Consider the following 15,885-nt stretch of genomic DNA (forward strand, 5'->3'; position numbering starts at 1 on the left):
AGGTATCATTTTCTTCCAAGCTAAATGTTATTGAAACCATATAAAATAGAAAAACCTATGTAATAGTTAGTGTGGGACATCACTAAATATTAAGATATCTACTTTTAAAAGAAGGCCCGCCGAAACCGGTTTGGCTCGGTGGATAGAGCGTCAGCCTGCGGACTGAAAGGTCCCAGGTTCGATTCCGGTCAAGGGCATGTACCTGGGTTGCGGGCACATCCCCAGTGGGAGATGTGCAGGAGGCAGCTGATAGATGTTTCTCTTTCATCGATGTTTCTAACTCTCTATCTCTCTCCCTTCCTCTCTGTAAAAAATCAATAAAATATATATTAAAAAAAAAGAAAGAAAAAGAAGGCCCTATTCCCAATTGTTATCCTAGAGAACTGTGTATGATTTTTTTTAAATATAACATCAACATTATTCACAATAGCCAAGATATGAAAACAACCTAAATGTGCATCAACAGATGACTGGGTGAAAAAATGTATATGTTAACACTGGAAAATTATATGGTCTTTAAAAAGAAGGAAATCCTACCTCATGCAACAACATAAATGAATGTGGAGAACATAATGCCAAGTAAAATAAACCAGTCATAGAAGGACAAACACGGCATGATTCCACTTATATGATGTATCTAAAAGAGTCTCTCCTTGAAGCAGACAGAAGAGTGGTGGTTTCTAGGGACCAGTGGGGAGGGGGAAATAAGGAGTTGCTATTCAAGGGGTATATAGTTTCAGTTATGCAAGATGAATAAATTCTATGGATCTGCTGTACAACATTGTGCTTATACAGTTAACAGTACAATACTTTACACCTAAAAATTTGTGAAGAGGGTAGAGCTCATGTTAAGTATCCTTACCATAATAATAAAAAAATTAAGTAAGAAAAAAAGGTAACATCAGCATATCTGCCATATGCATAACTCTGAAAGAATAGTACACTTGCACTTAGAATTGTCTCTTTCCACATTAAAATGTTGAAAAGATATTTGTAATGTTGCCAGGTTTCATTTTGCTTGATTTATCTGACACTCTGTCAGCTTAACTGGAATATCTGGCTTTATCACATATTTCGTTCACGAATGTCATACTGTTTTATTTCTTACTAGTTCCCTAATCCTTAACCCACTTTTATTCCACATCCCACATTCTAAGAGTGTCCTGGTTTTGGAAGCAAGTTCGCCTCATGGAGGAGTTAGTAGAAGTGTCAGTCTTTTTTAAACTTTTTGTTTCAGATGCAGAATGATCACAGGTTTCCAAATGTTTCTACTAATTGCTAAGGAGACTCAAGGAAATACTGCTATGAAACCATACTTCAGACTTCTAGAGTGTGGATCACCTGCCAAACACTGTCCCAACACTTACCCAAGTGCTCACTGTCTGTGCAGCTCTCGGCATCGCTGTGGGCCAGTGTAGGGTTCTGGGATAAGGTAAACTAAAGAACTTTGCAGATACGTTTTGCATTTCAACCAGGAAACAGTTTTCGTATGAAAATGCACATCGGTGACACAGAAAATGAATTGTTTGCATCAGAGAAGGTAGAACTTGGAAACAACAAGTGGCTTAATTCAGTCAGGCTGCTGTAACAGAATACTGTAGACTGGGTGCCTTATAAACAACAGACATTTATTTCTCACAGATCTGGAGGCTGAACTTTCAAAATCAAGGCACCAGCAAATTCAGTGTCTGTGAAGACCCACTTTCTGGTTCATAGATGGCTGTCTTCTCTCTGTCCTCACATGGTGAAAGGGGCAAGGGAGCTCTCTGGGGTCTCTTTTATAAGAGCATTAATTCCATTGATGAGGGCTCTACCCTCAGGAACTAATTGCTTGTCAAAGGCTCCATTTCCTACTACCTTCACACTGGGAATTAGGTTTCAACATATGAATTTCCAGTGGAAACAAAAATTCAGTTTATAGCAACATTTTTGGCTATTATTGAAGAAGATTCCACCAGGTTCACGTATTTTTTTAAAGTCATGGCAAAGGCAAAAAAAAAAAAGAAAAAAGCAAATAAAAGAAAGGAATAGCTGAAGATGGAGGATGCCATGTTCGGGGAAGGCAGAAACTGTATTTAGCGTCAGCTCAGTAACTCTGCTACCCAGAAACCTGAGACTTGTGAAGATTAACAACTGAGAAAAAAAAATGTGTCTACCTCAGGTCAGAAATGATGGTGTTCTTACATCTACTCAACCTGAACTCTACTCATCTGACATGTAAATCAAGGCTGTTTTCATTTATTATTATTATTTTGACTTGCACTTCTTGTCATAACAGATACAGTGAATTTAAAGCAGATCTCTAGGTGAATTAATTGCTTTCAGAAGTGATTATCTTTTAGTGCCAGAGGCCAGAGAATAACTGAAGGGCAGTGGAAAGAGATCAAAATAACACCCTATGCTTGAGAGATTCAGCAGCATTTACTGGCAGAAATATTAAGGCTTGCCAGCAGTCAGGTTTCAGCATTTGGCCCTTTCAAAATGCACTGAAAATGAAGCCAAAATGTTGGGGTACAGCTTACATAACCATCTGACTCTGAAGCTGTTCAGAAATAACCTTTCCTTGTAGTACCCAGTCATAGAGATAGCACAGGTAATGTTCTGGAGTTGGATGGGACAATTATTCCACAACTGGATTACATCTTCCTCTTTTTAAAAGTACCTACACATGTCTGTTATGCAAATACAGTGTCAAGTTTTAGAAATTGTATCCTTGTATAAGAGTATTCACTTTTAACTACATTGTGATCTGCAGGTGCTCAGTAGAAACCCCTGCCATTGTCTCAAGGCAGTGTCTGTCAATCCAATTTAATGATCATAAAGATCTTTCCTGACACCAAGGACTAGGGGTTCATTCAAGCAGACTTCCTGTAGGGAGGTTTCTTAGTTGGAAGCAGATCTGTGCCCCAGGGTCCTCTCATTATACCTATTTAACACTTCGTATTATAAAGAGAAAATTCTGCTACCTATTATGATGATAACAAGGAGAGATGATTTTTAAAATTTATAAGTGAATGTCTCAGCTGTGAGGTTAAAATCCATAAAGACTGTGAAAATACTTATTTTAAACGTTAGACGAGGACTCAGTGGGTACTCGAGAAATATTAAGATGGTGATGATGGTGACACTTTGGGGTTAAGAGAATGTAAATTCTGTTTCTTTGAGCACTGAAAATTAGTTGAGGAGTTGTGCATTTTGCAAAATGCTTGCCTAAATCTTGCCAAAACTCATTAAGCAACTTGTGGTAAATGCCCCTGGAGTCTTTGTAGTCTCTTAAACTACCAATGTGTGTGATGACCATGTTTTATCCCCAAAAAGATTGGAAAGTATTTCCCCAGTAGAGCTATTCTTTACATAGGAAAAAAAGATGTGTGTTTTTATGAAATTAATAAAATCACTATCTATGCTTCTTCCTTCACGCAGTGTATTTGTTAGTTTTGCTCAGAATAAATATTAATAGCAGTTAGGTATTGTATTATCTTCTGAAGAGCTCAAGTATTTTGCCTAGCATCTTCATTGTTCCAGCATTATTATCTAAAAGGCATTCCATGAAATGGCATTTCTACTTTAAAGATGGAAGAACTAAGTCTGAAAATAACTGGTGGTGACAATTTGAGACAATTGTCACAATTAATATGTAAAAATGGGCATATCATTATAGATCTTTCTACCCAGAAGGGAAAACTCTGAAAAATTTAATGGTACTCTGGGTAAACAAATGTTGTTTTACCCAGCAAGTTAATAACGATGATATTTTGCAAACAATAAAGTAGTGATTCTCAATAAGGAAGGTGTGGCTTCCCCATGGGGCATTTAGAAATATATAGGGATATTTTTGTTGTCATAATGATTAGGGACTCTATAGATATTAGTGAACAGGAACCAGGGATACTAGAAATCCTATAATATGCAAGATAATCCTTCACATAAAATAATTGTTCCATGACATGGGAGTTATGGGAGTATGCAAATGAGTGATTACAATGAAATTGAGATTATGGAAGAGATGAAGTTATTAGTAATGACAAGGACTAGAGAATGACAATGTCTATGGACTTGAGGATTCCTGAGGGAACCAAGTGTTATTACCAGTGCTCAGAACCCATCTTGATTCCTGGTTATGGAAGGCAGAAAGTCTAGAGGAAGCAGTGTCTTAGTCCCAGTATGAAGTTTCACTCTTTTTTAAAAAAATACATTTTATTGATTTTTTTTTACAGAGAGGAAGGGAGAGGGATAGACAGTTAGAAACATCGATCAGCCGCTTCCTGCACACACCCTACTGGGGATGTGCCCGCAACCAAGGTACATACCCTTGACCAGAATCGAACCCGGGACCCTTCAGTCCACAGGTCAATGCTATATCCACTGAGCCAAACCGGTTAAGGCTGAAGTTTCACTCTTGATCCATTGATGGTGTTGAGAACACCTGGAGAAGTTGAATGTCATTCCCAATACTCAGGCCCCCTATTGAACTCTGATGATGGGATAGACATCCTGAAAAGGTATGATCTTAGCTCCAATGCAAAAACCCACGATTAATTCCTTTTGGGGGAGGATAATAATTATTTTTGAATATTTGTGCGGATTTCCCTTGGCCCCTGTTTATGGAGTTGAAGATGCCTTCTGGGAAAGCCAGGTATTGTGCCAAATGTAGAGGTCCCCTCTCTATCCCCATCTTTAAGTACCATGTATATGACTAAGAATCTCATTCAGATGTCTAATAGGCATTTCAAACTCAACATCTTCAAAGCTAAACTCAATAATCCTCTTCTCCCCAACGCTACAAAAGCTGCAAGCTTTACCTTTTCAGTAAATGGAAATTATTACCATCCACAAGCTCAAGCTCAAAACTTGTAAATCACTCTTCATCCTTGTATTTATCTCATACTCCATATTAAATTCATCAGAAAATGCTGCTGGCTCTCTAAAACTTATCCAAAATCCAGCCACTCTTCACCATTTCTAGAGCTATGACATTGGTCTAGCCCCAGTCATTTTGTTTTTGCCCGGATTACTACAGTATCCTCCTAAGTGGACTCCTTTATTACATTCTTCCTCCCTGCCACCAGACTATTCCAAACACAGCATCTAAGGCAGATACTATGTCATTCTTTTGCTGAAAACCCTGCAATGGCTCCCCATGTTACTCAGAATAAAATATGAAGTCCTCAGAGTGGCCTACAAAGCTCTACATGATATGCCATTCTCCCATTAACTCTTTGACCTCCTGTCCTGTGACTTCCCTGTTCACACATTTGGCTTTAGATATATTGCCTTCCTTGCGGAGCCTTGAAAATGCCAGGCATGCGTGCTCATTAGAGCCTTTGCCCTGGCTATTCCCTCTGTCTGGAATGCTTTTCACGATACACCTGCATGCTTAACTCCCTAAATTCCTTCCAGATTTCCAGATTTTGTTCAGGTAACACCTCCTCAATGAGGTCTACCACAACCACTCCTAATTCAATTTCCAAATACCCACCACTCCCTGGCAATCCCAATATAATTACCCTGCTCCATTTTCCCAAATCATTTGAGATGTTTTGTTCACTATTATATTCCAAGTACTTGGGACAGTGTTTGGCACAAAGTGAGTGCTTAATAAATATTTGTTAGATGACTTTCCAACATTATATTCATGTAGCTGAAAAATCTTTTTATACAATGTAATTTGAGGATACATTATTTTTTTGTTTTGCCTGAAACTTAGCATTTATCATCATTTGAAACAATTATATCAAAGACAGCTCTGGCACATAGTATTTGAGTATTGAGTGTTGAGTAGATATGAAGTAAACACGGCTAGTTTTCAAGTCATAATGATTTCACCTACAGTTATAAGCATCTGACTTTTATTTATATCTTCTGGAGTGGTTTTGTGCGTGCATTTGTGTATTTAAATACATATCATTTTATTTATCATTTTATTGTAAAGTAGAGGCCTGATGCACGAAATTCGTGCAAGAGTAAGCCTTCCTTCCCTTGGCTGCCAGCACCAGCTTCCCTCCAGCACCCGGGACCTGAGCTTCCCTTGCAGCCCTGGCTTCATCCAGAAGGACATCCTGTCTAATTAGCATATTACGCTTTTATTATTATAGATTGCATCTCTTTCATTTATCCTTCATATTACTGTTAGAACATTTTTTAATAGTATGTGTCAGTAGGTTATAATATGTACAAAATATTTAAGATTTTTAAAATGAGTTTTAAGACATACTTATTATAACAGGGGTTTTGGGTTGAGAACACCAGCAATGAAGCAATCAATACTCCTAGACTGCACAATTCATCTTTAATTTGTGACTTTCTAGAGAGAAATATCTGGGCACTCTGGGAAAATATGGGGCAGATGGCACAGATCTAATCCACTAATGTTTAATAAAAGACTACTTTGTGGAAAGTACTCACCAGTTTCACAAACTTTCTTGCCAAGGCTAGGAAGCACAATTTGCATGTCTATGATAATAAGTAAATCTGATTTCTGTGCCATCATTAGCCACAACTACAAATTAGACAACTTTTGCATAATGGCTTTGCTCCTCTCTCTTTCTCAGCACAAACCTTCCAAGACTTTTCTATCTAAACTCAGCAAAAAATAAACCCAGATGTGTGTCTGCCTGCCTTTTCCTATTGTAGAATATGTTCCTACCCTACTGCCCCGAATCCATTTCCTGTCTAGTCCTTCCCAATCTTTCAAAGGTTTTCTCTAGGAGGTATCTCTTGAAACAAGCTTCCTGACTTTAACCTCTTGGCTGTCCCAGACATCTGCTCCTTCCAGGATAAAGCCGCTGAGCTATAGTATATCCTTCCCTACCTATCAGACTATTTCCATTCCCAGATAGCTGTACCAAACTGATCTGCAAGAATGACTAGCTACTTAATTTTGACAGTTTAAAAGCAAAATCAAATTGTTTCTTATTTGCTCCTAGAATTTTTTTGCCCTTGTAACCTTGAACCTTATTTGAAGTGCATGCTAACATGACACTTTAATGTACGTAGTTACTACCCCTGTCTTTCAGGTCTGTAACAGATGAGTACAGACTTGACAAAGAGCCAGTCAGGCCTTTCACTTCCCTATATTGCAGATGACACTGATGATGGTCTGATGTGCATTTGTGCAATTTCTGTTGAAAAGTCTAATATGTGGTCCTGTAGTATCACATAAATAGCAGTTTTTTTAAAGTTCTTGTCACCTGTTTGAATTCCAAAACACTTAATCAATAACGAAAGTTTGATTCTCTCCCATAAGCTGGCATGGAGAAACTTTGGAGAATGATAGGCTGTACGTTGTATTTTTTTAAAAAAAATAATGTAACTTCCTTTAAGTAAATCATTGCAGTTATATCACCACCTATTTGGGCACTTTGCCAAAACAAGGAACTGATTACTGACATTCATGCACACTCTCCCACAAATAGCATAAGTCACTTCAATGCCCTCTGGTGTTCATGATTTAGTTTCTAATCACAGTGTTCTAAACTGTAGCAAAGTTCTCCCTCACCCTTGGCGTCTGTTCATTCGCTGCCTCCCTTTCTCCTTTCTCTCCTCACCAACCAAGCTCCAGCCATGCTCTGAGCTGCCTCTCAGTTTTCTCCCCCACCCCCACCAGAGGAAAAGCTGTCACTGCTAATATCAAAGAAGGAAGGAGGGAGGTAGAGCGGGAGAAGAAAAAAATGATGGAGCATTATAAAGAAGAAACAGATGAATGAACTTGTGGTGATTCTGACCCCCTTCATGCCCTCTAGTGACACTCAACTCCCAATCCTTACCTTCAGTTAGAGCTGTCACTTCAGAAGCCAAGCATCACTTAAGAAACAACTGCCACCACCTTTATTTTGGAACTGTGGTGTCTCCATCTCTGTTTGAACTAGAAGCTGCAAAAAAGTTCCTGGAGTGTAGGATGATGCAACTTGCCAAAGGTCCTTCTGAAACTTGCCAGAGGTCCAGAGTGTCAGAAAACTCAGGAAACATCCGGATCAGCCGGGTTGCAGCTAACTTACCGACCAACTTAATTCTATTTATAATGATGGCTGGTGTAGTCTGTGCAGTGAGCAGACAGGCTTCATTCCCCAGCTGGTAGCCAATGTCACAAACCTCAACAGCACAGAGCACATGAAAGAGTCAACATTGCATGCATTTTGTTACACCTGCCAAGATAATCACACAGAGCAGCCACAGGCTAATTCTAATGAGAGTCTGACTGCCATAATCTTGGAGAAGAGGAAAGAAGATCCTAATATTAATGTGAAGTTAGTGGTTACTAAGGCATTCCTGATCTATTGGAGTTCATCACAGCAAACTTTGACAAAGAATCTGAAAGACAATACCTTTTCCAGGTAGTCTATGAAGCAACCTATTATCAAAATAAGCATTAATTCGTGACTAGATTACAGAATTTAGTGAAAATGCCCTGCATTATTAGTACATGGAGACATATATGATATATGAGTCCGGTTCTTTTTTGGGATCATACTGAGGTAAACAGTAACTTTGATAGTGACCCTATAAGGCAGCGGTTCTTAACCTGTGGGTCGCGACCCCTTTGGGGATCGAACGACCCTTTCACAGGGGTCGCCTAAATACATCCTGCATATCAGATATTTACATTACGATTCATAACAGTAGCAAAATTACAGTTATGAAGTAGCAACAAAAATAATTTTATGGTTGGGTCACAACATGAGGAACTGTATTAAAGGGTCGCAGCATTAGGAAGGTTGAGAACCACTGCTAAGGAATAAAAGACAGGTTCAATGCCTGTGATGATAAGATAGATTTGGCCATTGAAACTGAGGCAGCAGAACAAAGAGGACTTGGAGCACACAGCGAGATCTATGCCAAGGGAGCACTGCGATTGGGGTTCCAGTTCTCACACAGACACCGGCAAGGATGGTGGAAATGATGATGCTCTTGGCCACCTGACGTGAAGATGACATTGTCCCACATGCCCTTTCCTCTCTTAAAGAACAAGTCCAGAACCCTGATTAGTGATACCAGGATACCACTGTGATGACTTTGCTTATATCTTGGAAGAACAAAAACTAATAAGCTCAAACTCCTACTTATACAGGCAATGCCTATCCTCATATATTAATCAAAGACCCCTGTGTAAGTTGTTTGATATACAAGTTGTTCCATAAAGCTGCCATCAATGATGTCTACTTGGCTTCCCTGTTACAATGTAGTAGAAGGTCTGAGAGGTGGGCCCAGAATGGCATCAGATGTGTGCTAGGATTTTTCTAGTCTAGCTGCAGCTGTCTATGAAACTTCATAAATGATTATCAGGAAGAAACAGCTACTTGCTGCTTATTCTCATATTCTAGCAGCTCCTGAAGATCATAGACAAGCCTGATGGTCACCAGAACCACCTGAGAAGCACTGCATGTAAAACTTTGATAAAAGCTGTGAAAAACAGTACCACGCACTCTTATCATTCAGTTTCAAAATTGATTCTGGCAGCTCTGGTCTAACAGCAAAAAGTGTTTCAATACAGATGAAGTCACATATGAAAGCACTTCTGATAAGTTCCAATTAAATGACCTTCAGGCTTCACCCACATAACTCTTCAAAATGTTCTCTGAAAAGTGCAGCAGTAAGATGAGATGATGATCTCCCTGTTAAAAATTTTTCATTATTTTAGGGAAAACTTACTGTTAAGAGTTTTCCAGAACTCTTAAAAATATTCTCTGAAATGTGCAGCATCAAGATGAGGTAATGGTCTCACTCTTAAGGATTTTTATTGGAGACTGCGAGATAAGTGGAAGACTTCCATCCCACCTGGAAATTCAGTATCTTACTTTACGTTGATGGAGAACATGGGGAATGAGAATGTCCATGGGTCTGTAAAGCCACAGATTCTGTAAGTGTTTGGTGATAGTGCCCTTGTTATTGGTGGAGAGCCTAACAAATACACAGAGGTAGTATTGAGTATGTTTCAGCAAGCCTGCCAATCCCAGTTGAGCAAGTCAGATTGCGACATTGTGGGTTATCTGAATGAGCTAAGGGAAGGCTGCTTGGAAGCCGATACTGTAATTATCCAAGGATCGAAGGGGACTGCATGCCCAGATGTACTGCTGATGCAACCAAAAGTAAAATTTCATCTCTTTCTTTGACCTCATTGCTAGATTTGAGGGTCATACAGAAAGCATAGGTACTGGTGCTGCCAACCTGATAGGGAACTTATATACAGGATATGGAAAAGATGTACTGAAATTAATGGCAGCTAGGGTGATGATTTTTGAAGTGTTAGCTAAGGGATAAAGATTCAAATCTAGCAAAACCAAACCTTTGTTCCATGGACAATAAAACACCTAAAGAACCTGAAGAAGCAATGTCAAGCTATGGCCACTGGAATGATACTTAAAATCATCAGGGAAAATGACAATCTTTCAAAAAACCTGGAAGTAAGAGTGTGCACAGATGCTGCAAACACACCACATTGAAAATTCTACCACAGAAGCAGTAACTATGAGCAGCAGCACTGTTATCTATGTAAACGCTGACTTCAGAGAAAACAGAGTAGCCATCTTGGAAAAGAGAAAAATAACGGATTTACTTATTTGAAGGCGGAGGAGGAGGAGAAGGAGGAAGGGTAAAAGAGAAAGGACAGTGAGAAATGGAAGTTATTTCTTCCCAAGTGATGCTGTAAGTTGCTTTTCAGTGCTTGGGCTGGTGCTGAGTGGAATGACTGATTTTTCCAGAGAGGAGAAATTGGAATCAGCAGTTGTGTTTTGTCATAAAAAGCAGCTTGATCTATTCTACTGATAATCATGATGGAGCCTGGGCTTGGGAATCTTTGCCACACGGCCCTGTATGCATTCAGGCCAAAAGGAGGTGAGGAATGCTTTACCGTCTGAGTGTGAATGAATGAACCTAAAGCCACATTTTCAACTTCAAGTCATTGAAGTTTAATATTTTCCTTTAAAAAAGCAGGAGGAGGAATGCAAATGCTGCATTCAGTAAAACTAATTGAAGTTCAGTCTATTGATGGACCACAGGTGATGGAAAATAAAAAAAAAGGAAAAAAAAGACTTTTTAAAGTTTTATTGTTGTTGTTAATTATTATCATTCTTTTAGGGAAAACACCAACAAATGGTCAGAATAAAAATCCGGACTTCCAAGATAAAAGCAAAGCAAAGCAAACGACATGAAAATCAACTCACAACCTAAAAAAAAAAATTTAAATTATGGAAAGTGGCACCACAAAGAGAAAAAAAGCTCCCTCTAGACTTGTATATGGCAATCTGGATACCCACCCCTCTTAAAAAGGGTGATGCCAAGGAGTTTACAAAAATATGTACATTAAATATAAATACATAAAAATGAAGCAAACTTTAAGTAACTATTTTGATCTGAAAAATGAGGATAAATTTAGCAATCAAACAAAATCTAGTAAGGTAACCATTTGGCAATTGTTTGACTTTCTATTATCTTTTATTTGATTGTCTTCAATGTAGTATTGTTTTCTATGCTACACTCTAAAACCAAATAACCACAAAACAACCAAAAATATATGCATAAATGATGTGTGTATGTGTGTGTGTATAATCTCACCTGTCATGGTGAAAATAATACTTATAAAAGGTTTCATGTTGCTATTGCAAATAAATATTAATGCAATGATCTCAAAACTTCTACAGGAAAAACAAGCAAATTTTAGGGAAAATACAAATTTATTCTTCTCCAAAGAAGAGAAAAAAAATCTTTTTTCCTTCATGTAGATCTACTATAAAATTGATCCTAATCTAAGCTCTTTATAATTACATTGGGCTAATGGTATTACGTGTTAAAATACTCCCAATCTATATTTGATAGTCCCGTACACCCAGTCTAATCCTGATGCTTCCAAGCTGGTCCATTTTTTCACAAAGCAAAAAGGGGAGCAGGTTAGTTTTAATCAAGCCAAATACTGAGAAAAAAGCAAATCCCTTGTAATGGGCAGTCCTCAAAAGCTTGCAGAAGGCTGGTTCAGCGAAGCTTTGATTAAGCATGTGGATGCTTATCTGATGCTTATCCAAACTTATCTGGAATTGAACATCTTTGTTCTAAAAAACTGGGCCAAAAATCTGACACTGAATTTGGTGCGTTGGTTTATAATAGGTCACAAGAACAGCCCAACTAAGAAGTGGAAGTATGTCTAGAAATGAAAACTGTCAGAACTCTGAAAATGTCCGGGGGCAATGCATCTCAATGAAGTGCGTGGGTGGGGACGGACATATGTAAATATCAGATGAGAGTGGTGAAGGAAGAAGGATGGTGTGTTAGTTTGAAAACAAAACAGAAATTTGTTTCAATATTTTTTAATCATGAGTTAATCTATTTTTGTTTGTTTTTGTCTTTTTTCATTAATGTATAGTTGACATACAATATTGTGCTAGTTTCAGGTGAACCAGCAAAGTGATTCAACATTTATATTCTTTACAATGTGATCACCACAGTAATTCTAGTAACCATCTGTCACCTGACAAAGCTATTACAATAATGTTGGCTATTTTCCCTATGCTGTACATTACATCCCCATGACTTATCATTTTTTTTATAACTGGAGGTTTGTAGCTCTCATTTCTCTTCACCTTGTTTACCCATCCCCTACCCTCTTCTTGGAAACAGAAGGCTTCCCTGTTTTCTTTTGATGAAGACAAAAATCTCACACTCTCAAGACATAAGACATTAAAGGTTTGAAAAACACTGGTAGAAAGAAAAAACATAGACAACCACTTAAGAGGACAAGAGAACTTTTGTTCATCTCAATTCTTTTAAAGTTATAGAATATTTCTAAATAACTCAATTATGAGAGTTTGGTGTTTATCAAAAGTAAACAGGGAAGAGAAATAGATTATATCCCCCTATTCTTCCTGCTAAGTAAACTAGTAAATCTTGGGCATTCTATATAAAATAGACATAGGAAGACTCTGATGGGTGGAGAGAAAAAAGCTGACTGAGGAAAAAACTTAGGAGGCAAGAAAAGAAACAACAGTTGATCAGAAGTGGGAATGTAAAGTATTATATCCATTCTGGAAAGCAGATCAGCAGTGTATTTAAAAATCTAAACATGCAACTACCATACCATCCAGCCATTGCAATCCTGGGCATTTATCCCAGAGAAATGAAAACTTATGTCTGCAAGAACCTGTACATCATTGTTCATAGCATCTTTATTTGAATTAGCCAAAATCTAGGAGCAATGCAGATATTCTTCAATGGGTGACTGGTTGAATGAACTGTAACACATTCATACCATGGAATACTTCTTTGCCATGAAAAAGGAACAGACTGTTGATACACACACAACAGCTTGGATGAATCTAAAGGGCATTATGCTGGGTGAAAAATAGCCAATCTTGAAAGGTCACATAATTATTCCATTTATATAACATTCTCAAAATGACAAAATTATAGAGATAGAAACAGATTACTGCTTTCTAAAAGTGAGAGATAATATAAAGGAGGGATGAGTGTCACTGTAGAGGAGTAGCATGAGGGGGATCTTTGTGGTGATGAAAAAGTTGTGTATTTTGATTATGGTAGTAGTTACACAAATCTTCACATCATAAACTGACATATAACTATACACACTATAGTGGTTAATATGTCAACATGAGTGACCACAGAGTACCCAGATTAAACATTATTTCTGGGTGTGGCTGTGAGGGTGTTCTGGATGAGATTGACATTTGAATCAGTGGAGTCAGTGAAGTAGATTGCCCTCCCCAATGTGGGTGGGCATCACCCAATCTACTGAAGGCCTAAGTAGAGCAAAAGGCAGAGGGAGGTGGAATTTTCCCCTTTTTTCCTGCCTTACTGATCAAGCTGGGACATCTCACCTCATCTTCTCCAGCCCTCACACTGAGATTTAGACCGCTAACTCCCCACTCCCCAGCCCCCAGTTCTCAGGCCTTTGGACTTGGAGTGATTTACTTGCAAATGGCAGATGGTAGGACTTCACAGCCTCCATAATCATGTGAGCCAATTCCTCATAATAAATATTATCTATTATGGTTCTGTTTTCCTAGAGAACCCTGACTAATATACAGATATATTAGTCCATTTTTTATTTTACTCATTTGTGGATTATAATAAACAACATAAACTGATGAAGTAAAACAGATCCAGAGACAGAGAAGCATCGATCAGATGCTCAAACCTCAGAGGGAAGGTAAGGGAGGGTGGAGGTTAGGGGGAGAGATCAACCAAAAGACTTGTATGCATGCATATAAGCCTAACCAATGGACACAGACACCAGGGGGGAGAGGGCATGAGCGGGGGGGGGGGTGGGCAATGGGGGGATACGGACACACATGTAATACCTTAATCAATAAAGAAAGGAAAAAATTATTAAACATTTTTAATGTTGACATTATTGCCCACAATATATATTTGTTACCCACCCTCTCCTCCCCCTTCCTCAGTTACTTAAGATGTAACCCTTGGGGGAAACTGGATGAAGGGTACATGGGACTATCGTGGCAACTTCCTGTGAATCTATACTTGTTTCAAATTAATAGTTAAAAAACAGAAGACATAAGACATTAAAGGTTTGAAAAACACTGGTAGAAAGAAAAAACATAGACAACCACTTAAGAGGACAAGAGAACTTTTGTTCATCTCAATTTTAAAATTTATACCACTTTTTATTTGAATAAAGCTTCAGTTCAAGATTACACTTACATTTTAATCCCTAGGTTTCTACTTTAAAAAAAATATTTTTATTGATTTCAGAGACGAAGGGAAGAGGGAGAAACATCAATAATGAGAAAGAATCATTGATTGGCTGTCTCCTGCACGCCCCTCACTGGGGATTAAGCCCGAACCCAGGCATGTGCCCTTGGTCAGAATCGAACCCAGGACCCTTCAGTCCACAGGCCTACACTCTATCCACTGAGCCAAACTGGCCAGGGCCCTAGGTTTCTACTTTTTGAAGTTTGGTGGTGGTTTCATAAAAATGTAGAATAGTAAGACACTTTTTTTATTTTTATTTCTGATCTCCATCCATTGCCGCCTATCTAGTAAAATTGTGTCAATTACATATGAAGCCTACTTTAACAGTAGTTTTAATTTAAATTAAAGGTTTCTGGGGAAAGGAGTGGAAAATTTGCACTGAAAAAGTACACTCCATCAATCAAAATGGTCCAGTGATATTTAGGTCATCTTTCCTGAGTGTAACCAATACAACACCTACTAGAGTATTACTAGAAGGTGCTCTCAGAACACGTGCTCAGCAAAGTGCACTGTATCATCTAGAAATAGCAACAGAGACCTAAGGAACAGGGGCTTCAACAAGATTTAAAGCATTATTTTGGCTGACATAAAAGATGTCGCAAGGTAGCCATTTCAGAACTGACAATAGCAAATCCAAAGTCACAGGGATGAATTTTTATGCTTATGATCTTTTATTTTTTGCATTGTCTCAAGATTGTCTCATTGTTCGATATGGCTACTGGGGCTCTAGCCAGTAATGTCTACATTACCAGCAAGAAGCAGGAAATGGAAAGCAAAACAACTGCATACGGTCTACCAAATGCTTTCTCTTTCCTAAGGAAGGCTTCTGGAAATCTCACCCTAGCTCTCACATCCCATCGGCCATCCACAATAAAATTGAGTTTTGTTAACTAAGAAAGAGGAAATGGATAGTGGTTAGATAGCTAGCAGTCTCTGTCAAATATGAAAATAATTGTAGCCAGTATTATGGGTTGAAAATAAGCCCAAAGAGCACCTAATCCGACCCAAAATATCCTAAACTGGGCAAAAGACGGTCTTTGGCAATAAGGAAAACAGGCTCTCGTGACATTGGATTGAAAGGGCGAGGACTACGCCCTCCATCTTACCCTGTGTCCTCCATTTTTGGGCAGCCATGTGCTCAGCGGGGCTTCTTCCTGGAAGCCCAAGCCT

General features: G+C 38.5%; 1 pseudogene; it reads left to right on the plus strand.

Annotated features, from left to right (window-relative positions):
- The first annotated feature begins 8,109 nt into the window (after nt 1-8,109).
- On the plus strand, nt 8,110-10,302 carry LOC102420085 (annotated as a pseudogene).
- Nucleotides 10,303-15,885: the final 5,583 nt, after the last annotated feature.

This window comes from Myotis lucifugus, unplaced genomic scaffold (assembly GCF_000147115.1).
Source record: "Myotis lucifugus unplaced genomic scaffold, Myoluc2.0 scaffold_13, whole genome shotgun sequence".
Lineage (NCBI taxonomy): Eukaryota > Metazoa > Chordata > Mammalia > Chiroptera > Vespertilionidae > Myotis > Myotis lucifugus.